The 25,155-nt window shown below is 40.6% G+C and overlaps 1 long non-coding RNA gene across 2 annotated transcripts in view; it reads right to left on the bottom strand.

Annotated features, from left to right (window-relative positions):
- Positions 1-25,155, bottom strand: part of LOC306967353 — a 91,035-nt gene that overhangs the window by 12,413 nt on the left and 53,467 nt on the right. Inside the window, exon 4 of one of the 2 annotated variants that reach the window (XR_013793181.1) lies at positions 10,265-10,413. This is a non-coding gene — a long non-coding RNA (uncharacterized lncRNA). The remainder of the gene's footprint in view (positions 1-10,264; positions 10,414-25,155) is intronic. The other variant, XR_013793182.1, reaches the window with a different exon arrangement.

The following is a 25,155-nucleotide window of genomic DNA, read 5'->3' as shown; positions in this document are numbered from 1 at the left end:
AAAAAAAAAAGTTCAATCTGTGACACCAAATACAAATTCCCATGTTTTATTCTTAGCAGGATTCTGGATCGTTTCATGGGATATCCCAGTTGCCACCTGCGGGGTCTTCCATCTGGCCCTTGACATAAGAGCACGAGAGGCTTGAATAATGATCCCACTGAGAGCAAAACAAGAGTCAGCCAGAAACAACTGCAACATGGGTGGTCAAGGTAGAGCACTCAGGTGAAGAGCAACGGGGGAGTGGACTAAAGCATGTGCCCGCTTGTAATAACTTTTCCAGACAATCTAGTCAGACACAATGCATCATCACGGTAATTGCTTATTTAAGATTGTTGATAACATTCCATCTTCGGCTCATTATTTTAAACCTAATAATGCTGAACCCTTTTGGTGTTGTGGTATTTTGACGGGTAGTTATGTCTATTCCTTCATTTAATATGCATTTTGTCTGTTTAGCTTAAAGACCATTTGAATACAGCCCTATATCTTGAAGCTTTATGTTACTGTATGCAACTTATATGCAATATTTATCAGCGTTTTCATTAACACATCCTGCTGGACTTAATCCCAGTTGATAGCAGGCATTTATATACAGTGATGTCTCTGTGAAGTAGATACCGTATATAGTGCTGGCCAGGAAAGTAATGTTTACACCTAATTTTCCTCCAACATATATTTCCCCTTTTTATTGGTTCTACCTGTCTCCAAAAGGTGAAGAATTCTGCCAAAACCAGGCCTTCTCTAACGATGTGCCTTGGGTTTAGGCGTGAATTGGATGAAAAATAAATAAGTTTAATCTTTCATTTGCCAGGCCATTTATATGTTTTTACAAAGCAACGTCAAGCGCACTTGAAAACGCATCCATCTTCACAGGTAATTTCATCTCACATTCAAAGCGGGGCTGCTATCTCTGCTTGGGTAATACCGCACCTGCTGCAAACACTGTTTTTAATAAAGTCTGGGCCAATCCCAAAGGACCAGACTCATATTGCCTATATTGATCAGTTAAATCTTAAGTAATGCAAAGTACATGCAGTGGAGGTATTTCAACACATTTAGGTGCGAGGTGTTTACCAAGTAAACAGAAAGATGCCAACTTCAGCTTGCATATCATATACATAGATTGACATATCTAAAGACACACATATTATGAAGTTGGAACCAAAAAGACATAAATAACATTTCACAGTAGGAATGGGAGTGCTTTGATCAGACTTGAAATTCTAGGTGCGAATATATTCTAACAAATGAAAGGCTATTACTACAGTTTTCTCTCATTAGTGATTCATAAACTTCATACTATTAAAGTCAGAAACACCTATTTGGCTGCTATATTAATCATCTCATACATCAAGAAGGATCAATTTCTAGGATGACATCTATGGAAAAACACCCAGTGTAAAATCCATGTTGAATAGGGCTTTCTATTTCATATCAAATTCTCCGTTTTGGAAAGCTGTTCGGGGTCTTCCAACAATACAAAAAGAACAAGGTCTAGCCATCTGACTCCACAGGCTTTCGACTCATATCTGTGTTTCCAAGTTCATCTCTCTCAGACTATAACAGACCATTATCACAATGCAATGTGGCAATCCAAATCTGATGTTCTGATGTATAAAAACTCCACCCAGCCACACTGGGAGTGGAAAGATTGCATGCAAAACGGCTAAATCAGGCGACAAGGGGAAATGGCGTGTTGCACAATGGCACTCTTGTATTAATATCCCCTTCTACAATTGTTGGATCGGGCTGCAAAAAGTCAAGTCAGTCTGGGAAAATACCAGCTTCCTGTTCGGTTCATGACTCCAGGGTGCAGACTTGGAGGAAGTGCTTGGCGTTGCCTTCTCACTAATGCACTCACTCAATGACCCTGTTTCTCTCTCTCTCCGCCTCTGTCTGCTCTGCTGCTGCTATTTGGCTGGCTCCCTGTTTACTCAGATCAAACTTGTCAGGAGAAGCCGAGCCGAGTTTAAACAAACACACATGCACCTACTTATCCCAGCTCCAAAAACACACCAAGTTTGCGAGCAACTCCGTCAATACCCGAACTCAAAGATTCTCATGTGGTTTTGCAGAGATCATTACTGGAATATGCCGTATGTATTTGTACAAAAGTGTGCAAAGGTTGGGGCAAGTGCGAAAAACATTTTTTAACTTTCTTGAGAGGCAGTTTTAGGTAAGGTCATTGGGTCAATGGCAATATAATGTATTTTAGCGTAGGTTCAACTGTCGACGTTTAGTGGTAATGGGATTTTGCAACTGTTTTCAGATCGGAGCCAAACATTGAAAAATTAATCAATCTCAACAGAGGAAGCATTTACACCTAAACTGAAGGTTGTTGAATACAGGTTTGGATGTGACTTCACCGTTATATATTAAGTTACCCAAGTGTTTGTCTCAGTAGCCTACACAGCATTTCCTCTTCAGATTGTGTACACATGGGAAGAAGGAAGTAGGGGATTATTGCAAGGCATATCGTGCATAATGCTTGAGCTTCTCTGCTGTTTATGTCCAACGCATTAAAAATAACTGAAATCTCTTACCCTAATACAAGTCTACCCAACTAGTGGGGAGTGTATTCTCCCAAGGCAATGCACACCATGTTTCTGACCTCATTTGAACCACAGTGCTGCCACGGACTTAGTGCTGATCATCTGAGCTCAAAGGGAATGGAGATGAAGCCAGGGAAAGAGAGGGGGTATAAAATGCACTCATTAGCTTTAGTAAAAACGGTACAGTGTAGGCTAGATATAAATACTTCACTGTATTAGAAAGTCTGATTCCAAACCAGAGTCATATGAGGTAGCCTATGACTTACAGTACAAGAGGGGAAAAAATGCTACTTAGTCAAAATATTTAGTCGCAGATACAAAAGTGCTAGTTCAGTTCATCATTGTAGTCTTGAACTACCAAGTATACTTCCACTAAAGTAACAGAAGTAGATTTAAATTAGATTGCAGTGATACCGAAGACATATTAAAGGGGCTGTACTATTTTTTTCACATAATTGTTTTGCCCCCCCAGCAAAGTACTGTATTCAAAAACATTAGTCTGTGTCGTGCATGGATGTTGACATGTGTTGGGAAAGTTAGGAAGACAATAAGATCTCCACTGAGAATTTTTCCTTGCAAGGCCTTTAAAGTGATAGTCTGTAAGATTGCAAATTGAGGAGAGAGAGATAATGAAATTTAAAGAAAAACAATCAAGATCCCCCCCCCCGGAATGGACCAGAAAGCCACTACAAGTTTGCAAAATGAGGAGAGCAAGAAGAGACTTTCAAAGATAAATGATCAAGCTCCTCCCCCCTCCCTCCAGATTGGACCTGACAGGCCGGTTCACTGGGAGGCTCGTCTCATTGGTCAAAGTGATGGCCCGGGATGAAATCAGCAAAGAGAAGGACTTTAGGTTACATCAGCACAACAAAGGTTTTGAGCACAATGTTTAAAATCCCTACTGGCTATAGTGAAGCAGTTAAATGTAATCAAAGTACTTGAATAGTCCTTGTTTAAACTAGACACAAACACAATACAAATGCAATGGAGACGCTAAATATAGAGTACGGGTGGTGATTTGTAGAGGATGAAAAGAAGACAGAGGAGTTACAGAAGCGCAGGCCGAACACAAAGAAATAGACCAGGTAAGGAACACACTAGAGACACAGTTAAGGGGCGTGATGGAGTTGGCTCTCGGAGCAAAGGTAGAGCAGGGACTGATGAATTTGGAGAAAGAGTTCAGCAAAGGCCCAGGATCCAATCAGAAAATTGTTTCTGATTCAGATTTTAATTTAAGTCAAAATCATGTTTCAGCAGTCACTTGCTCATACCTTAGCCCCAGCTTTGGCGTGTGAATGGGCACTAATTTTGAGCAGAACACTTCTCCCTGGCCCCACGTGAACCGTGCAAGTGCTCTGGTGCAGTGGCTCGGGACCAGACCTTGTGGGATTAACTAACCCCTGTTCACCATGGCAACCAGAAGAATGACGGAGAGACCCCTTGTAGATTTGGTTTGGAGCAGGACGGCTCATTGTACGACACAAGTTTTTGTTAAATGAACAGGATAATTTATGAAGAGCACTGCATGAGTCAGCCACGGAGCACTGGTTTGATTTATCAATCTCATTAAAAGTGAGTCTTTTAATATGACTTTGAGATTGACATGCCTAATGAGAGGTGAAATATAAACTGGGGGGTAATTTACCTTATTGAAATCTGTTAATGATCACACTAGATAAAACAAGGACTGTGTTTAAAAAGTGTACAGCTTCGGGATCATCTTATCATTCATTATAATTATCATTTTTGATCCAAAACAAAAAGTTCACTTTCAAAGAAGATGCTTGGGGCACAAGAGGAAAAGCCAAGGGAAGCAGCACTGGCAGTATCCATCATAAATATATGATAATTTACTGGTACGTATCAGAACTGTAGCCCTCACTAATCCTCAGATGGAATAAAATATGGATAAGGATCGATGCAGTGAGTAGAAAAATAAAGGCAGCAAAATATGGAGTTTTCCTAACTGCATGAAGCCTCAGAGACTGTTTACTAAATCACATACAATAACACAAGACCATGCGTCTCATTCTCAAGTGCTTCTCCCTGCATATGGCCACATCAGTTCCACACACTCATACATATGCATTACCTTCTCAGACACCAAGTTTCCCAACGCAAAATTATTTAAGAGTCTCTAAGTGTGCTGTGAGCACATTAAAGGGGTTTAAAGTAAGTTTTACAGAAAGAGCCGTGGACGTGGAGAATGGCACAAACAGCAGCCACACATAAACCCTCACACAAATACATAAAAACCTGCATGTGTCAAGCTCCTCAGCAGCTCATACATAAATGCATAACATTTTGCACATGAGCACATGTGCTGTATGGCTGTCTGCCTCCCACATGCTGGCTTTGTGACGCATAGGAAAAGTCATTAGGCCTGTACTTCCTCTACAAAAAGAAAAGAAAGAAGAAAAGCCCATTGCACATGAAACACACAGGAAACGTGTGGGTGACTGCTGGATCAGTATCAGTGCAGATGTGTGTGCGTGAGCGCGTGCACAGGGCTCACATGCACATGCTCATATGTCTGTCTGTTTGCTCCTGTTTGCTGCTGTATGCACATGTCTGCCCTTAGGCCTGGTCGCCACCATCCTGTAATCGCTTGGCTTTGATTGCCTTTTTTCATTTGGCCACAATTACAGTCAATTAAAAACAAGCAGCCCGGGTCAGCTGCTCGCCACTGCTCGATGTGCTCCGCTGGCCTGGTTCATTTTGTGTATATTAAACTTTGGGCTTAAGAACTGAGCTTGGAGGTATTATATAATCAAGCATGTGACCTGGACGTGTATAAGGGCAAAGCTGTGTTAAAATGACTCAGTAGTTCACACTCCTGCTTCAAATAGTGTCCAAATCTTTATGTAGGTCAATGGACTGATCTGTAACTGATCATCAATGCCTCATACACTCATGGTCAAGGTTTCAGATAACTGGACATTAGTAACGCAGTCTTTAGCCCTATCCACAGAGGAACCCCTATCCAACAGGACAACAAGAACTGAAGCTCCAACAAGGACTGGACGTTCATCAACAGTCTTGGCCCTGTCTGCAGAGGGACTCCCAGCAGCCCAGGGTCTATCTGCCTGTCCGTCCATGGGAGTGGATCTGTCCTTCTGTGGTTCTCCTTGAGGTTTCTCTTTTTTCCCACTGGGTTTTGAGTTTTCCTTGCTGGCTATTTGTCTGCTCAGGTTTCCTTTTGTCTGCCCCCGTCTACATGTCTACACTGAAGCAACATGAACCCCATACCAAGCCCGAGAGCTGGACAGTGCGCATGTGCATATGTTTGTAGCAAAATGCCTCAGTCTCTGTTCAAAGGTTGTTTGGTGGAAGTCTCTGGCGTGTGAATTGTATTCTCAGAGAGTCCCGTTGCCTTTTTATTTACTTATTTATTTGGTCGGGACAGTGGATGTTAATAAACATAGAGTATATGGATAGCCTACATGCATGTAAACATGCCACGCTGGATTGTTGCCTTAGGCTAATTTCCATCCGTTATCCCCGACTCGCACTCTCAAACACACTCTTTCTGCTTATGTCAGAAGTTTGTACATTTTTCCGGCTAGTTGATGAAACAGTGTGCAAATGGTAAAATTAGTGCGAGGGAGCCAAATTTAATGAGTTCAATAACTCAAAAACACAGTCTCTTTCTAATATCCGGCCAAAACCTGCCCGACCACTCCCGATCGGTGATTATCACGTTGGTGTGAACCGGGGATGCCCCAGGCACCTTTCAATCTGACTGCTATTTTAGACATTACCTCTGTTTGTTTTTTAATGTTTGGTGCAGCCCTGTGAGACAACTCCTGTTATGATATTGGGCTACATAAAACCATTGATTGATTGATTGATTAAATATGACAAAACAAATGTATCAATTGTAAAGTCAGATCAACTAATGTATAAATATCTATCTTCTTGGTTGTCTGCCAAGACTTTACGATAGTTGTGACACCTCAAATTGTGACACCTCAAAGCGCTTCAGTAGTACAAGCAGTTCTAGTCGCCGTGGTAAATATGCTAGTTGCACTTTCCAGTAGTTGAGGTCTGAAAAATTAATAGCATGTCCTAAATTTATAATCCAAAATTATAAATGGGAAATATATACATATATATATATATATATATATATATATACATTTAAAAACATACAACATACAACAGCTTATTCATAGTCACAATTTTATAAATGATTAACGGTCTTAAATTTCACTTCCTCACATGGAGCTTCTGCTTTTTGATCAAATTGTGTAACATATCACTTGACATATTAGCATTAACATGTGCAGGCCTGCGCTCTCCTCGTGTGTCTGTCAGAAGCTATCATCTCACATAATGTCGCAGCCAGCACCTCTTTGTGATATTTAAACTGCGTGTGGGTGCGTATTTACAGCATCCTCTGTCAACCCCACCAACTGTCCCTGTATACTCTATCCAGCACATTGTATAACATGTAAATGTGTGGGTGTATTTATGTGTATAGGAGCCTGGCTTAGACTATTTAAATAATCCCCTTGGAACATTGAGCCAAAATGACATTTAAGAAGAGCGGACAAGAATACACATTGACAGAAATTCCCAAAGAAAGAAAGAGCTGGAGAGGATCCTGTGGTTTGGACATCTGCTAAAGCTTCAGGAAATTCAATCATTTTATGGCCGAGGGTGGAAGTCTTGGAGTACCTGCACTAAATCATGTCAGCGCACACAAACACACACTTGGCCACAAGGGAAATAGGTGAAGGACAACTTTTCCCACTTTATGGAGAGATGCCTGGCTGTAATACCGAGGCTGACGCAGGCACGCACACATAAGTGGATTAATGTGGACATGTGTGCCCATACGTCCCCCAAACATCTGTCCCCTCAGCGGGAGCCAGCGTGCTAATAAACTCCAGATATGCAACAAACATGCACTAGTCTTATTATTACATGGCCCGTCAGGTACACAACGGTATCAGCATGGAGCTTTGTTGTACATAACAGAGGAGCACAGGAAGTGGAGGCACTCACCTACAACGCAACCTACAAGCAGACTGTACTTCTACTCTTACTACACGTTTATTAAAGTACAAGATGCAGGATACTTATTGCAGCTCTCTATACCTTTCCAAGGAGTTTAGTCATCTGTTATTATTGTTTTGGCAGAGGGAGAAAAAGTAAGTAAGCCACATTCAGAGTGGCATTTTTGGGCACCCCCACATGAACCAAGGACATTTTCTCCAGATAGGCATTACCCAAATCTAAAAGCAATAAAAAGAAGCAAAAGAGCAACAAAAGTGTGCTGGAAAAGCAACAATAAAGCGACAAAAAGTGACAAAAACACACGAGTACAGAGTGATGAATAAGCAACAAAAAGTGATGAAGAAGCAAAAAAAAGCGAAAAAATCAACTAGAAAGTGACATGACTATAAAGTGATTAAAAAAGACGAGATCATGACAAAATCACATCAAAAATGTGCTGGAAAAGCAACAGCAACACAACAACAAAAAAGCAACAAAAACACAATTTAAGAGTGATGAAAAAAGCGGCAAAAAATCAACAAGAAAGAGCAACAGAAAGGTGAGAAAAATGCGACCAAAAAGGGACCAAAACACGACAGAAAAACTACGAAAACACGACAAAAACAGCTACAAAATGTGACAAATAAAGTTACGATCCGTTGTGTAGGTCTTAGCTTTCAAATAAGGCGCCACCTCTATAGGCAGTAAGCTCCACTCAAGAAGAAAATGGAGAAAATGTGCTTGGTTAAGGCTAATTCTTTTTTAATTAATTTTTTTTTGATTGAGATACTTCTAGTCGGGCTCTGTTTGCTTCTTTAAACTTGCTACATATTTAGAGTACTTCCTTAGTGTGCGTGTAACAGTATCCCCGTATCAAATTCAAAACTGAAAAAAAGTGGTTTACACCCAGTGAGTTCACGTTACATAAAGCTGTAAATGCAGTTACCTCCAACCACCTCTGCTGCTGAGTAATCTGAAACCATCCTGCTCTCCTGCATTGTGCTAAAGACATTAGTCACCTGTTGCCTCGCAGTCTCCCTCTGGGCACGACTTTCTTTACAGGCTAAAGCTAACTGTTTGGAACATGTAGTCTGCTGGCACATGATGAAGGGGAGACGGTCTAGGAGCAAGGGTTCACCTCCAAACATTGCACACACACACACGCACACACAGGTCTGGAAATCCCCCGCGCACACACATTTAGATCTGCAGGTGTTGCTAACTGCACTCGCTGCCCTCTGAGCTGTGCAAGTAACAACATTTCACCTCAAAGTGTGCTGCTTTTCCTTTTATGTTCCAATTTTAAAACAGTTTGGAAAGAAAACACATCTCCGGTGTAACCTGCGTGTGTGTGGCCTCTTTGTGCCGGGGCTCGCAGTCGGGCTGGTTTTACGCTTTTAACTGATAAACCCCTCTGTAATTCCACCTTAGATTCAATATTTTCTTTAGTTCAGAGAAAATCATATGTGGGAGTGTTGACTGGTAACAGCTGAAGGGAAAGTGAGAATCTGCAATCGGGTGCATGCAGTGCGTTTTGTCTTTTTAGTGGAGAGTAAAAGCTGGCATGGACATTCTTTTAAACCTCTTAGCCCCCGCCTGAACTGAGCGCTTTTTCTCCAGTTCAGCTTTACCAATGTTGCAGCCGTTATAGGCCATTGTAAACGCTTCATTTGAAAGCTAATTAATCTAAAAAGATTTTTTTCTCACTTGTTGTTTTGCCACGTTTACGTCACATTCTTTGACATTTTTTTCATTGCTTTTTTTCTTGCGTTTCCACCACATGTTTGCCACATATTCATAGCTTAGTCAAATTTTTGTTATTTTTTCATCACTTTTTCATCACTTTTTCATCGCTTTTTTGTCACTTTTTTTCCATTTTTCATCACTTTTGTCACTTTTTCATCAAATTTCTGTTACTTTTTCATCGCATTTTTTTGTCCATTTTTTGTCACTTTTTCATCAAATTTTCATCAACATTTTCATAAGATTTTTGTCATTTTTTCATCCATTTTTCATCACTTTTTCATCACATTTCCATCACGTTTTCATCGCTTTTTTTGTCCCTCTTTTGTTTGTGTTTTCATCCTCATTCTTTTTCAAGAAGCTTTTAGATTTGGGTAAAGCCAAACTGGAGAAAATGTGCTCGGTTCAGGCGCGGGTTAAGAGGTTAAAGCATAGTAATGATAATAGTAATACATGTCGTGATATTAGATGCAGTTGTACAGTAAAGGTTTGTGAAGCAGCACTGTAGTAGTATTAGTATAGTGGTGGTGGTGACCTTACACAGTACATGGTGGATGTATGAATATGAAGAAAGATTCAAATTAACAGTAGCAGTCGAAGTAATAGCTGAAACTACAGACGTAAAGAAAGAATGGTAGAACGTACTTTGGATCTTTGCTTTGACGTTTACAAGAATACAACTTTGTTAGCTTCTAAAGTAGATTTATGGATTCAAGATATTAATAGGCCACTTTTTTAACATGATTGCAGATATCCCCTATTACTTTTAAACTTTAAGATCACTGTAAATATTGTTTTTATTTCCTTAATAGACTTAATGAAGAGAAAGTCCCACTACCCCCAATAAAGCACTAAGGGTTATTTGGGTATGTTTTGCTGCATATTAAAGTGCAGTTTAATTAGATCATAAATCCAAAAGGTAGTAATATCACTGGCTATTAGCATCTAGCGGCTATAAAACACATTACCTTAGTCCCATACCTTTGCAGTTCATTTCTCAGTGCATTTTGACTGTGGTGCCGTGGAGCCGGTGAGGGTTTTTCTGCTGTTAATTAAACCGTCTGTCTTGGAGAGAATTAAGGTCATGATCTCCCAGACCTCTGCACTCCCACACGCCCTGAGAAGAAAGGCAAGAAGAAGAGGAGACTTAACGAACGAATAAAAGGATGAAATGACTTAATGAAGCGCCTAACGAGGCCGGCGGACATTTAATAAGGGCTTATTAAAGCTTAATTAGAGCAATAATCCCGCTTGTTGGGAGTCGTTCCGTGTTGACTCGTGCTTGATTGTGTTTTTATGGCAACAGGATAAACAAGGAAGCATTGTCATTCAGGAGGAAGGAAGACGGCGGGTGTGCGTCAGGAAGTGGCTGCGGTAACGGAGTAGGACTTTTTTAATCACACATCATTTCATTCCCACATTTTCACTTTATTAGTTAGATTTGAACATCTCTGTAACATTTTTATCCCCAAGAAGATGTTATTTGAGCCTTCTATTTGTTTCACTTTCAGTTAATGCGTATAACGGGTGATTCCAAACTTTTGTGGGAACCCCCAAATGACTAGACCAACAATTCAGGACCTTTCATACTTTCTTAACAAAAGAATTGAGTCACTCGCTTGCTTGCTTATTTACTTGCTTACCGTATTTTCCGGAGTATAAGTCCCACCAGCCAAAAAATGCATATTGAAGAAGATATATAAGTCGCTCTGGAGTATAAGTTGCACGAGCCTTGGCAACATTCATGCATTCATGTGGACTGGCGTGCTTGTTTTCCTGAGATGTGACGTCATTGTCCCCATTTGGTTTGTGTTCATGTGGCTTTTTTGTGGGAATGTGGGGATTTTGATGTCATCAAAAACGGTCTTTATCATTGATAAGTGCTTAGCTTAGCTAATCATTTTAATGTGTTAGCATCTCAAAAGCTATAAAAAAAATCACGTTGCGAACGTTGATGTCAGGCATTTCACTCACAATTTTGTTAGTACAAGGATGATGACAGCTAACACTAAACTTAAAGGGACTATACGGAGTTTAAAAATGTTAAAATTATGTATTTTCCTCCCCTTACATGTTCGAACAATGTCCTAACGTGTAGAATGAGCTCAGACAGCTGCACTGTCACTCAAAAAGGTGTTACTTCGGGTCCGAATTGCTGTCATGGTGCTTTATATACAAGGTGCAGTTACAAGTATGACCTGAGGTGGCAGTAGTGGGTATAAAATGGCGAACTTGCATCTTGCCCCTTTAAAAAAGTAGCAATGTTTAACTACAAAGCTCACATTAGACGATTAGAGAACAAATCAGCTGATTTCCGCAGTCAGGTGCGGAAGTCAGGAAGCTCGTTTTGACCCGAGTTCCCCAGTCGTTTTCCCCAGTTGAGTGAGCGTTCACGTGAATTCCCCAACTGGGGAAGTCGTTCACCCGAGTTCCCGATTAGACATTTGTTTATCGCTACTATGACAACAGCTACAATAGAAATAGATAGGAATCTCGCTTCCCGCCTCCAGCTAAGCCCGAAATGTTTACAAACAAGTCTGTGAAATTATACATTTTGATATATAAGTCGCACCTGAGTATAAGTCGCAACCCCAGCCAAACTATGAAAAAAAGTGCGACATAGTCCGGAAAATAAGGTAGTTACTTTTTGTTAGAGTATAAAAGCTTGACCCAGCATGATGAATACCAATTTAATTTGATTCTCTAACACTTTTGAATACACTTTTTCTACTACATTATAGGATGATCTTAGACATTTCTATGAGAAATATGAGTGCAAACAAGGACAAAACCCTGACCAACAAATTGACAACAACACATACTAACCTGATTGCATCTCATCATTCGTATGGTAATATGATTCCTTGAAGTTCAGTCACAATAGGCACCGCCATGACTCACAGTTCTATCACACATGGGGATCCGTGGCGTCTTAGCAGCCAAACCCCCTGTGTGAGCCATAGCGCCCCCCATGGGACCCGTGTTTTCATTATTCATACAGTGACGACATCAGCGCGCTACAATCTGACTCAAGCTACAGTCGTATCCCACTGGTATAGAGATGCCAGCTAAGCCCCGATGACAATGGCTTTCTACTAAACCCTGTTAATCATTCATTTTATGTGTCTGATTCACAGCGTAAAGGCCCCCGGCTCTTGTATGTGGTTAGTAATGCCCCGTAGTGCCAGCGGTGAACTGAGGTAGTCATCCGCCTTCCCGAGCGTGCGAGATCTTATAATCCAACCACATCCACCACAAGGTGTCTCAATTAGAAGAGCAATTTGGAAAAACAAGGCGCTATTGTATGTCAAGTCTGGTTACTGCAAGCACACAAAATATGATGAAGCAATGTGGGCTACATTTTTGAATAGTTTCACATCAGGACTAAATATATTAGCTCTTTAACTCTAGGAAGCAGAACATAGCACTGTCTCAATACTGTCAGACTGAAGGGGTTTAAGGATATAGTATTTAGCCCTGAACCAAAGTGATGGACAAAAGTGTAAGCTTCTCAATCTATTAAAAAAAGAGCTAAAATATAGTTACTTCAAAATGAAAGAATTAAACAAAAGTGTGCAGGATTGTAAATTGAAGGTAAAAAAAAGAAAGAAGAGAAAATAATTATTACTGGGGACATTACAAACACACTGCTATATCCTCTTGAGAGTGCAGGGCAATATCTTCAGAAGGGTGTGGTAGTCTGGGTCCCACTATAAGGTCACTGACCCTAATTAAATTACTTGAGCGAACGGATCAAGTTACCTTCCACCTCAGAAGACCCCTTGTTCAACCCCATAGTCCCACAGCCCTTGCGAGCTGGGATCAATGCCGCTGCTCTCCAAGTGCTTCTAGTTAAAGCTGTTTATTTTGTCAGATTACATCATTTTGCCAGTATGCTTAACCACAGCCCAGTTTTATGGCAGCATAGCGAAGACATGTGTGTGTGTTTTTTTTTTTAGCATTAGACACCACAAACACAAACCTTTCCCCCTTCGCCCATGTCTTTTTGGAAACTGCTGACCAAGATTCACCTTTCTGCTGCTGTGCTAGTCGTTTCTCACCACACTGGCAGTTTTTTTTCCAGAACCAATCGAGTGTTCTTTTAAAAGAGTGTGTTCAAACTGGGTAACCAAAGCCAAAATCCATGCAAGAACGGTGTTTGGCTGTAGCACTCCCCCCAAGTCAAAATTGAATTGCTCAGTCACAATGAGCCCCTGTCTAAAATAAATTAAAGGCAATTAGCAAGATGATTAAATTCTTGATAAGGCGAGGAAAGAGGCGCTTCCAAGGGTGGTTATGATTTTTTTCTCCTTTTTTTTTGCCAATTTTAGACTAGTCATCCACAGTGCTACAAATGTCTGGGAATCTGGCCCCTTAGCCCTCGAGCTGTGTGAGGTCACTCTCAAGAGGGCTTTAGCTGATCTTCGACATTACTGTATAAAACATATGGGAAATTGGAGGGGAAAATTGTGTGACAGCATTTCACAAGGATCCCTGACAGTCACAGTTCACGGACCATGTCTTTGGCTATAGCCTGCCGCTATTCTAAAAAACACACACACTCTCTTACGCACTTATTTCCACAACGCCAAACAGCTGACGAATCCTGCAGAGGGGCCAATAATCTCCTTGTTTCTCATATGGATTTTTTCGTCTTCTAGAGGCACATGTCAATTGGATGTCAGTGAGAATATGGAGATTCAGCACCATTGTAAAACAGGGCTAAAAATACTACCTCCCCCCGCAATAGGTCAGTAAAGGGGCAGTACTTTACAATTACTCTGAGATACTAAGGCCCTGTGGACTAGGGCTCTTTGGCTCAATGAAAAAAAAAAAAGATTTGGTAGCTTGATTTGGGCGGAAAGAAACATGTCACTCAGGGCCCGAAAATAAGTCGTGGTGAAAAGGAGGGAATGGAGAGTCTGATGATCAGTGGTGCTTGGACTTTTCTACCCCAGTTTAAGAAGGCAGTCACAAAGCGAGGGGACAAAATTTTGGGCATGTCATCCATGTGGGCATGGTTTAGTAAGAAGGTTGCCATGGATACTCTGGTGTGCCTTGGTAAGGTTTGTGGTGATGTTGATATTGGTAATGATTGAATTTAATGGTAATTTCGGCTTAAGTACGGGTTACGAACAGGGATATAATAAGGTTAGCATTAGAAAAAAGGACTACAATTAAGACAGGATAAGGAGTAGGGACAGGGATATGGTTATGGTAATATAGCCTAAAGATGATTTAGCAAAAACATTCAAGAACTGTATAGGTGAAAAAGAATGTTAAACTCTTTCCCTGTCGAAATGCCTATGACCGCCGGTTGCACTGCTTTATGACCGCGATGAGCTAAACAAGCTAGTTTTCTATTAGAAAGCATTGCACTTTAGACATGTTCTAAACAACTCTAAAGCTTGGTGCCTATTTTTTTTAAACTTTCTACAGTTAGATATTCCTCCTGTGATAACGCTGGGTTAGTTGCAATTAAAGGGACCAGGCTGGTTTTCCTAACATTTTAGGAATCTCGTATACTGAGAGCCGGACTTTGATTGACGGTCCGTTAGCATTAAAGCTAATGGCGAGAGGGCCGAGCCTATAGTGAAGATCCCGCCCTTATGCCCTTTTTAGGAACATGCTCCGCCACAGCAGGGTAGGAGGAGTCTGTAAATCCGCCATAATTTTCCCTTTGAACGTAGTTATTATGGTAAACGGGGAGGAGTGAGCAGAAGCTGTCAATTAATTTTACAGTCTATGGTACAGTCATGCTATGCAAAAAGGTTGTGCAAAGTGGTGCAAAAAACAGGCAGGAGGTTTTTGTCTCTCAAAAACGCTAAAACATGGCAGTGCAAACTCATTTATATGTCAGATTTTAGTCACTGATAATATAAACCGTTTCTAGTGACAAATCAGGTGCAACAAGCTTTGAAATGGCATGTGCGGATTTTACACAGAAATTTAAATCTGGCTCTTGTCCCAAGCTCAAGGAAGAAATTACAGTCTTCCTGTTTGAATATTCGTACTGTATATGTTTACTTTACAGATTAGAGGCTCAGAATCTTAGATCAAGTAACAAAATCTACAGTATATAGGGAAAAAGTCTGTATCACTCAACTGGAAGTACTTGCTACGGCTTTGTAATTTTAAAAAACACACCCATCCAAAAACCTGTTTCTTTTACACAACGCCAAACAGCTGAAGAATCCCACAGACGGGCCAATAATGGTTGCTTTTTCTGTATTTTCTATCTTCTGTCCAGACACATGTCAATTTGAAGTCAGATGGATTTGGGATGCCAGTTATTGTTCTGCATCACGAGGATGATGTCAACTTTCCTACAAGGTCTGGAGCAGCTGACAAGTTCTGCAAGCGTGCCAAACCATCACATCATTTCAGAAATCTGCCTTTCGCCGGGGCTCTGTCAGGTGTGCACAGGAGAGTTACAGGAAGGGGATGATGTCATTGTTACAAAAGGGCTTTAAATCTAAGGATTGAGTATGATCATTGTAGGGAGTAACACTACAGTAGTCATATGGATGATGACAACATGACGCAGTATTTCCCTCCATTGTCTAAATGAAACCGGATTCAGTTAAGTCCACATTGACCTGAGTGAGACAGGAGTCTGAGAGCCATCAAGGTCAGTGCATGAGGGGGATCGGAGACAGAAATATTAAAGCACTGGCATGTACTTGTAAAAGAGGCTAAGGGCGGGTTTATCAGTGATTGAAAACATCAAAGTATGAAGACTGTTCTTTGTAGCTTTTGAAGATAGAATTCTTTCATCCGAGAACACTAGTAATAAATAAATTGTAGTCTTGGCCAACAATGTAATCATCAGTCATCATCCAGTCCAATAATAAAACGTATTCAGTGTCCAGTACAAGCACTGGCAATGAGAACACACAGCAATGACTTGGCCCCATCTTACTTTACAGATAAAGTGCCCTAATAAATAAGTCTAAGGCTTGGGAATACCATTGTCTCTGAAGATACAGAATCTACAGTCCTTGCTCCAAGCTGAGAGCATTACCTTAGCTCCTATACCCTTCACCTAAAAGCAGTCAACAAAGGAAGCCATGAAGACCCAAAGGTTAGACTTCCAAGTAACGTAGATGACAATGATGGTAGAGAGCAGCAGTGCAGAAGACGTATACGTATGAGGACAACATGAAGCACTATTTCCCTCCATTGTCTAAATGAAACCAGCACTTAGCTCTATGAGGAGTGGTTGACCTGGGTAAGTCATGAGTCAGGCCACCGTGCGCTCAAGGTCAGTGCATAATACATGGGATGCAGGAAGAAACATAAAAAGTGGTTTATTGGCATTTGCAAGGTCAAACATCAACATCCTACATGAAGGACGGTCCGCATTGCATTATGAGATAGAAGAAGTATTAATGCATAAATCACTTTTATTCTTGACAAATCATCGAAGAAATTGGATATGCTCTCAGTCTAATCCAAAGACAAGTACTTGGCAATGCAAGTTTATTTGTAGAGTACAATTTGTACACAAGGCAATTCAAAGTGCTTTAAAGCTATATAAAATTACTAGAAGGCAAATAAACTGAATCCATAAAACATAAGGCGAAAGGGAGAACATTCATTAAAGGCAATGGATCTATTTGGGATCTCTTAAAGCAGTACTAAGTAACTCATGCCCCAGAGGCCATAAGTGCCACTGCAGGTGTCGTAGCGTGTTACATTTTTTTACTCATTAATTGTCCGTGAGAGTAAATACGACGCTGACAGAAAAGACAAAGGGAGAGAGGGATATTGTATCCAAATAAACAATGGAGATTTTTTTTTCACTCAAACTTGGCTGTAAATAGTGTTTAAGTGGCACTTGCTCACAGTTAGCTTTGCCTGTTAGCCTGTTAGCTTCTTCTTCGTGATTCCATTAATGTGTATTTGGTCTCCGGGTTGGAGCAGAGAAAGTTGCAAGTGTGGTTTTCTGGCCAGAGACTCCAGGGGGAGATGAAAGACCCCCCAATCATCCCATTAACACTTGTATTACCGCCAGAGGGACTACACAAAGGATTTATTAAGGTAAGCAAGTTACTTAGTACTGCATGCAGAGAAATAAAACTGGGGATTTCTTAGTTCAGAGGAAAAAGTTGTACTCCAGTAACAAAGTATTCTTTATCAGCCATTTCCGTAGTCCAGAGTGCCACAGCCCCCTTATAGATCTGATCATCTTAAAGGGACCTCCAGCAATAAGATTTACCTAGAATAACTTTAAAAAAAAAAAAGCATTAATTTTACCATCTAGATATATGACTTGCCAATAGCAATAACTGCTCAAACAAAAGTACAAACATATCAAGTTCATTTTAAACCCCATTGTATATCCATTTGCCTCTGAGGTCCCTTGGGGGGGGCTCTGAACCCCACTTTGGGAAACCCTGCTATAGAAGATGATGGCTGTTGTGAGTAGAGCCACTAATGTCATATGCATGATGACAACATGATGCAATATTTCCCTCCATTGTCTAAATGAAACCACTCAGCTCTTAAAGAAGTGGCTCAATAAAGACCACATTGACCAGAGTAATGTTGTGTCATGTTGCGTCATGAGTTCGACCAGTGTGGCATGTGATCAAGGTCAGTGCTTAAAGCATGCGCATAATGGCAAGTAGTGAAACATAACATTTAAATATAGTAGGTGCATGTGCATGTGAGAGGGCAAGAGGGTTAACAGTGATTGAAATCATCTGACTAATGTTTTTGTTGCATTTATATATTAGTCTTTAATTTATTAGTAGCAATATAGATACTAATCTAGTAGCATGGTCTAATATGGAGCGCTTATACTGTATCTAGCCATTATGTCTTGTGATAAAACTTAATGTTTTTATTATTGCACTATATTCCCTGTGAAACCAATCAGAAAAAGGGAGAGGTATAAATTATTTGCAGCTAGATGTTAGTTCAGAGTAACATTTTTATATAAGTAACTGCTTATGAAAAATTGGATAATAGGAAAAACATTTGTTCCTTCTTTCAGCCTAATACAGAAGGGAAAAGAGAGCACAAATACCTTTGCAACTCTGCCCTTTCATTGCTGTAAAATAATTAAATCTTGAAGGGAGGGTCTCCATTACGACCCTGTTTGTGATTCTTTTTTCCAGTAACACCCATCTGGTTTAAAGTGTATCTAGTTTAACAGAAGGGCATGATGTCACTGGGCCTGTGGGGCTTTCCCATATCCACACTCAGCTGATAACACATGTGCTGGAGAGCTATTAGACTCCATGGGTGTGTAGCAGTGCTGTTTAAACTCCTCCTAAACAGTATCAAACCTTCCCTGAGAAACTAAAGGGGGAAAATCTGGCATAGAAAAACAGGGCCCCTCTATATTTTCTTTTTTTTTTTTTTCCTACTTTCCCCCGGCTGCAACCTACAGCTTTAAAACTCATCTAGATTGTGATTACCTTGGCTAAATCCAAATAGCCCAGCCCTGTGTTGCTGCAGGCAGTCTTCAACTCCATAAAAATCACTCCCAAAACCTTCTCTTCCCTCAAGATCTGCTGTTTTACAAAAGCGTTGAATACGAAGGCCAATTGTTAGGGAAAGTTGCTGAAATGTCTTGCCCAAGGTTTGTTTAGAATTTGTCTAAATTCTTTGCTCCACAGCTGCATTGACATTACAATACTAAGCCCTTTTTTTGGCCTGAAACTTGAGATGCTTTCACTAAACTGGCCCGTGGGTCACAAAAACTCAAGCAGATTGAACAATGCGAGGTTGAAAAGGTAAAATGAGTTCCTTGTGAGTTCATAGCCCTCTTCATGATCTTTTTTTTTTTTTAAATGAGCAAAAGATTTGATAGAGAGAAAACAGGCTACAAACTGTCCATGGAGGCAGAGCAGAGGAGGATGCATGCAAAAAATCTCTCTGGAGGATAAGCAGCTGATATGGAGCGCAGAAAGGGGAAGCCGGACTTGTTTATGAAGGAAATGACATTGTTGGGTTTGGACAATGACCTCATGCTGACAAGATAATGGCTGATATAGAAGAGAGAGAGGGACACGTGGTAAGAGGGAACTGGGCGCATGGTGATTTAACTGTTTAAAACCGTGTTGATAACAGGGTGCAGAAATGACTTTGGGAGAACAAAGGCATGTTTTTTTTAACTGAATATGGCAAAGTGGGCTTTAATCATGGATCTTTTATGAGCAGTTTGTTGGCCTGTTTGGGACACAAACAACAAAGGTAAATTTGACCCCGTGAATTGCAATAAGAAAATATGCACTGAGAACTGTTGGCCACCGTTTTTACATACTGAGATATGTTCTTACCTTAGCTTTGACGAGATCTGTAGGACCTGTCTGATCTTCCCCCGTGCCTTCAATCACGTAAACACAGCGCAGACGGCGTTAGCATTTAGCCTCTCCCCCTCTCCTCTATAGCTCCAAAATAGGTCAAGATAGAAGCTACCAAGCTCTTCCATGTTTTCCCTATTTAAATATGGTTACGTGAAGTGTTACTCTACAAAAAAGGGGGGAACTATATTGTAAGGCGTAGTAATACCAGGAGTAGTTTGAAATCTGCGCAGTAATCTTCACTTTACTGTGCGGATGCCAAATTACTCCTGGTGTTATTACACCTTACAATATAGTCCCCCCTTTTATCCGCTTAGAAAATCCACATTGTTTAATCTTGTGTAATTATACTTTGTAGTGTAACACTTCACGTAACCATATTTAAATAGGGAAAACGTGGAAGAGCTTGGTAGCTTCTATCTTGACCAGTTTTGGAGCTATAGTGGAGAGGGAGAGGCTAAATGCTAACGCCGTCTGCGCTGTGTTTACGTGACTGAAGGCATGGGTGAAGACTAGACAGGTCCTAAAGAACTCGTCAAAGCTAAGGTAAGAACATATCTCAGTATGTAAAAACGGTGGCCTATTCCTTTAAAAGTGGCTTTCTCTGAGTGAAAAATGTAATTGACTCTTTTCTCCATCTTAAGATCAATAAAGTCATATTTTATTATCATTATTTTACAGATCAATTACATCTATTGATAGACTAATGGATAAACATTAAACAAGGATCACTGGATTTTTTTTTACACTAGTTATCCTTGAGTATATGACAGGCTTTAGGCTACATTGATATAAACAACTCACATGAAGTGAACTGATCATTACAAATCTGTTAGATCAGTTATTTCTTAAACTAAAATACAAACACTTGGCTTCAGCAGTGGTTATTTTATTGTATTAGGCTTCTTTAGGTATTTCTATCATAGTTTCTGACTCAGCCTTGATTAGTTTTCGTTCGCATAACCCTGCTCCCACTAGCTTTCGCATGCTATTGCTAGCGCGGCTTAGCCTGGCTAACACCAGACTAAAATCACAAGTGATATTTAGTCTGGGGACCACCAATTCATTTTCTCGTAGGAGAGGTGTGGTTTACAATCGTCCATAATCGTTTATTGGGCGATACGAAAAAAATTAAAAAAGTCTATCATGCGTCTGCACGTAGCCATAGCCAATCGTATCATCGTATGAGATGACGTATGACGTACCCGCTGTAAACTTTTGAGCTAAATTATTTAGAACAAGGTCTAAAGCTTGATCGAAAAATACCATCTTGTCTGCTGCTGTCATGTTTTTATCCGTAAATAAACTACAAGCTTCCGTATATCGAATAGTGCGTCATCGTCTTGCGTCCCTCCTCGTTCTGTGATTGGTTCCCAAATCCACCGGAAAATTTGGGCCATGGTCCCCAGGCTGTTGTGCAGTTCGAAATAATTTGAGCGCACACAGCAGCATGGCGTTAGCCAGGTTAAGCGCGGCTATCAAAAATACATTTGCGGAGGCTAAAACCAAATCCATGTTGAATTCCTCAGGTTCTTAGCTTTAAAATGATAAACAGCGTGTCCACATTCACTTTAGGCTGTAAAAGTTGTGTTTTTTAAGGCGTTGAGAGCTTAAACTGGTATCGGTTCAGTATCGGATATTTGTAGCCGATACCTGATTTTCATTTTTGTCCAGTATCGGTTCCGATATCCAATACCCGATACCAGTATGCATCCCAAATATTGATCATTATAATATACGCTGCGGTAAAATGTTTTCAATAAAATCAATAATTTCTAATTTCGCAGAAGGCAGACATTCCACATTAACCACTGTAACACACAGACAGGACATAAAACAGAGCATTAAAGAATGCTCCGTTTATTGGGTGCCCCAGCATTGATGCTGCATTTTTTGTTTTACAATTTGAAATAATGCCTCTGTGAGAAGTGTTGGCCTGGAGCTCCCCCCTCAGGCAGCAGTGGGAACAACTTGGTAAAAACAAACACTTAGCTTCATGGCGACATGATGAACACACTTTGATGGGGGGCACGGTGGCTTATGGGATGGCACATAGCTTCTAATCGCCGGTGAGGAACCACCAGAGGTCCCTATGCTAAAGGAGATATAATAGGAAGCATTGAGGTGCCTTTCCTTACCTCCTTCCCAACTGAAAGCCCTATTGGGATGCTTCTTGCAATGCCGGACGCTGCCGCACATCCGGTTTTGTCTGAGACCTCTTACCAATTTGCTCGATTCGGAAGCAGCCTTTGTGTTTTCATACAATTTTGCACACGTGCAATTGAGCAGATACAAGAAAGCGGAACACAAGCACAGCGGAAACTATGAGTGAAAGGTTCTTGCCAAAAAACAATGTTGAAGCCTCTTTTCCTTAATTATGGCACAAAGGCTAAAATCAATCAGAAAGCATTAGTGATTTTCATCAAAAGGCGTACCTCTGAGCAAATTAGGTCTCAGACAACATGACTTTTCTGGCTGGCTTCTTTAAATATCATAAAAATTAGCCAGTCTTCTTTTCTTTTATATGAACTGATCCAAATATGTCTCCTTTAAAGCCAAATAAGAAAGGGCACTCAAATATTTTCAAAGACTTTTTTCAATTCAGTCAACCAAAAAAAAAACCTACTCTCAATTTGGTCAAGCAAGCAAAACTCTCGGGACACAAAGTGAACAGCATTGTGTAAGTAAAGTTATTAAAAGATAAATAACCCTTTTCTCTTTTTTTGTTGCTGTTAAAAGCCTATTCACAAACGCAAGGGACCACTACAACTTTTCACAACAACATTCAGGTTGCTCTGCACTTTCTATAAACGGCTCAGTGGTGACCTCTAATTGTCCCAGGGATTGGGACGACATGATTGAAAAAAAAAAGAAAAGAAAAATACTTGCCAAAAAAATGACTGGAGGGGCTTGGAGGATCTGTTAGACCTCCCAGGAGCAGAGCTGGACTCAAGCCCAAAACAAAGCATGCTGCCGGGTTAAGAATCTTAGAAAGTTACCCTGGATTAAGGAGCAAGGGAGCCGAGGCATGTCTTGGGACGGCGGAAAAAGCAGGAGATTTTAGTTGAACGAAGATAGTGGGTTGGCGGATAGATAAAAATATTTTCAGGTCTAATGATAAAGAATCAGAGTGAGATAATTTACACCGTCAGAAAGCTCCCATCTGGCCTGATTTGCATACTACACCGCCAATGCTAACTTTTAATGGTGCGATTATCTCACACACTCATTTTCACTGAATACTTAATGCAAAATTAGCATATTAGAACAGCATATTGTCTGCCACAAACCAAGCGCCTGCTACAAGGTGCTGTCACATTTCCTTGTCAACAACATGTTCAAAATAAGATAGTTCATAATGACAGATAAACAGGTGCATGTCAAGAAGATATGAAATGGTTGGGGGAAAAAATAATTATTTCAGAAGGTAAATCAAGGTGAAACATGCACGTGAATTATAGAATTAGCTGATGTGAAGGTCAGGAGCAAGGGCTTGTCACCAGGTAATCCAGCTATTGGAAAGATCCCCACTTCCATTATAGGTCAGACTGACGTCTCTTCGGGTAAAATATGAATGTGTAAAGTTCAGCTCAATGTCTGACATATTTTACTTTTAGGGTTTGTTCATTATATGGGTCTCAGAAGTTAATTTATAACAAATGCAGCCAGTGTATTTGGCATTAATATATATTACCACTGTTTTTTGATCTGTAGTGTGGAGTCTCCCCCGTGCTCTTAAACACCAGTCTGTATATTCTCATTCTCTCAAGCCACGGACAGTGTTCACTCACAGTGGGATAAGCAAGGTTTGTAGTTTGCCCTGTGACAGCTTTAAAAGGATTGAGCCCAAATCAGTGGTTCTCAACTGGTATAGCACCAGGACCCACAATCACAATGGGATGACAAGCCGTGACCCAAACATGACTTAGACTTGTATAATGAAGTGGAAAATATTGTCTTTTCCTCAAACATTTTGTTGAATAAGCATTAAATTATAATCAAAAAAACCTGTAATTTTCTCGCAACCCACTGAAAACAGTTGCCCCTAGTTGAGAACCACTGGACTAAATGATGAAGGAAGTACATGAGGCTGTGCACGATGTTAATGTAAAGATGAGGAGAGTGAAGGAGAAGCAGATAAAGCTCGTTGTAGCCAGCGCTGTTTGCAGCACTACGCTTCAGTCAACCCCAACACCCTCAGACTATTGGCCACAAGCACTGGCGCACCGCTGTTTGTACGTACGATACCAGCCTCAGCTTGAGCAACGCTGTTGTTGGACCAGGTGGAAGATCGGGCCCAGAGACTTTTCCATGCACACTCACTGCTCCTATTGGCCCACTCTCGACATGCACTGAGTAAGTGACAGGCAGCTTTAACCAATCACAGTAAACCTCCCACCCACTGCACGGGACTGTAGAGGAGCTGAGCAGCTCTTTCAGTGGAAGACTGAGACACCCTCAGTGCAAGAAGGAGCACTACCGCAATTTATCCCCACTACTGTCAGACTATAAAGTAACAAGTGCAATTACCCCATTGCAGAATACATAAAATAATCCCTGTATTTAAATCACTTACCTGCGTCACTTTAGCAACCACTTACACTATGATGTAAACTGCACTGCTAATACTGACTTTAACATTTTCTATTGTGTCTGTTCACTTTTGTCCCCACAAAGTCCTTGCTAGTCATTGTACATAAGATAACACTATTTTACTTACTATTTTATTTCATTGTTGTTGGTTTATTTTTCTCACATTTTCGGCTAATTTGCAAACCCTGAGTGTTTCTATGAGCTGAATGTAACAAGTACATTTCTCCATTTTGAGATCAATAAAAGCTATCTTATCTTATCTTAAAGTGTGAACATTATGAAGCACCAGGTGGCTTTAGTTTCCTCTTAAAGGCAGCACAAAGATGCTAAATCATACCGAGTGACGGAGTTCAGTTTGTTTTAATGTTTTATAATATTCTGGGAAACTTACAGGATAAAAATTAATATGGGAAGATGGCGAGAAAGAGGGGCATAATATGTTTGTTTGCCGGCGAATAAAAAGGACACTTGACAATATATTTTTTTCTACAGTAACCTATATTGACTTTGAACTAAACTTCTTGAATACATCCACTTTTCCACTGTATATGTATGAAGTTGCGACTTTGTTTACATTTTATTAAACAAAACCAGCGGTACGTCATGGGTCAGATTTCACCGCTGTTTTGCTGCTGTAAGCATTTTTGCATAAAGCAGCAAAACAGTCCGTCCCATTTGTCCCTCTATAAAAGCCTGGGAACCTCACTGGTGAAATATTATGAGGATGGAAAATGTAATCATTGAAATGCTCACAGCACAGACTGCAACCTCACTGTCATCTCCATCCTCCGCACACGCCACCAGTGCTACGTCCTCGGACGGATCTGTCGCATTAATAAGTCACTGCATCTCTTCATGCAAGGAAGAGGAAACATAAAATAAAAATGCAAACGCCGGCAACTGCCCTTTAATGCTGCCATAAATCAAGTGGGGGCCATCAAAGGTAGCCG

Source organism: Gobius niger (genome assembly GCF_951799975.1).
Source record: "Gobius niger genome assembly, chromosome: 8".
In the NCBI taxonomy this organism is placed as follows: domain Eukaryota; kingdom Metazoa; phylum Chordata; class Actinopteri; order Gobiiformes; family Gobiidae; genus Gobius; species Gobius niger.
This window is presented reverse-complemented; position numbering and strand designations above follow the sequence as displayed.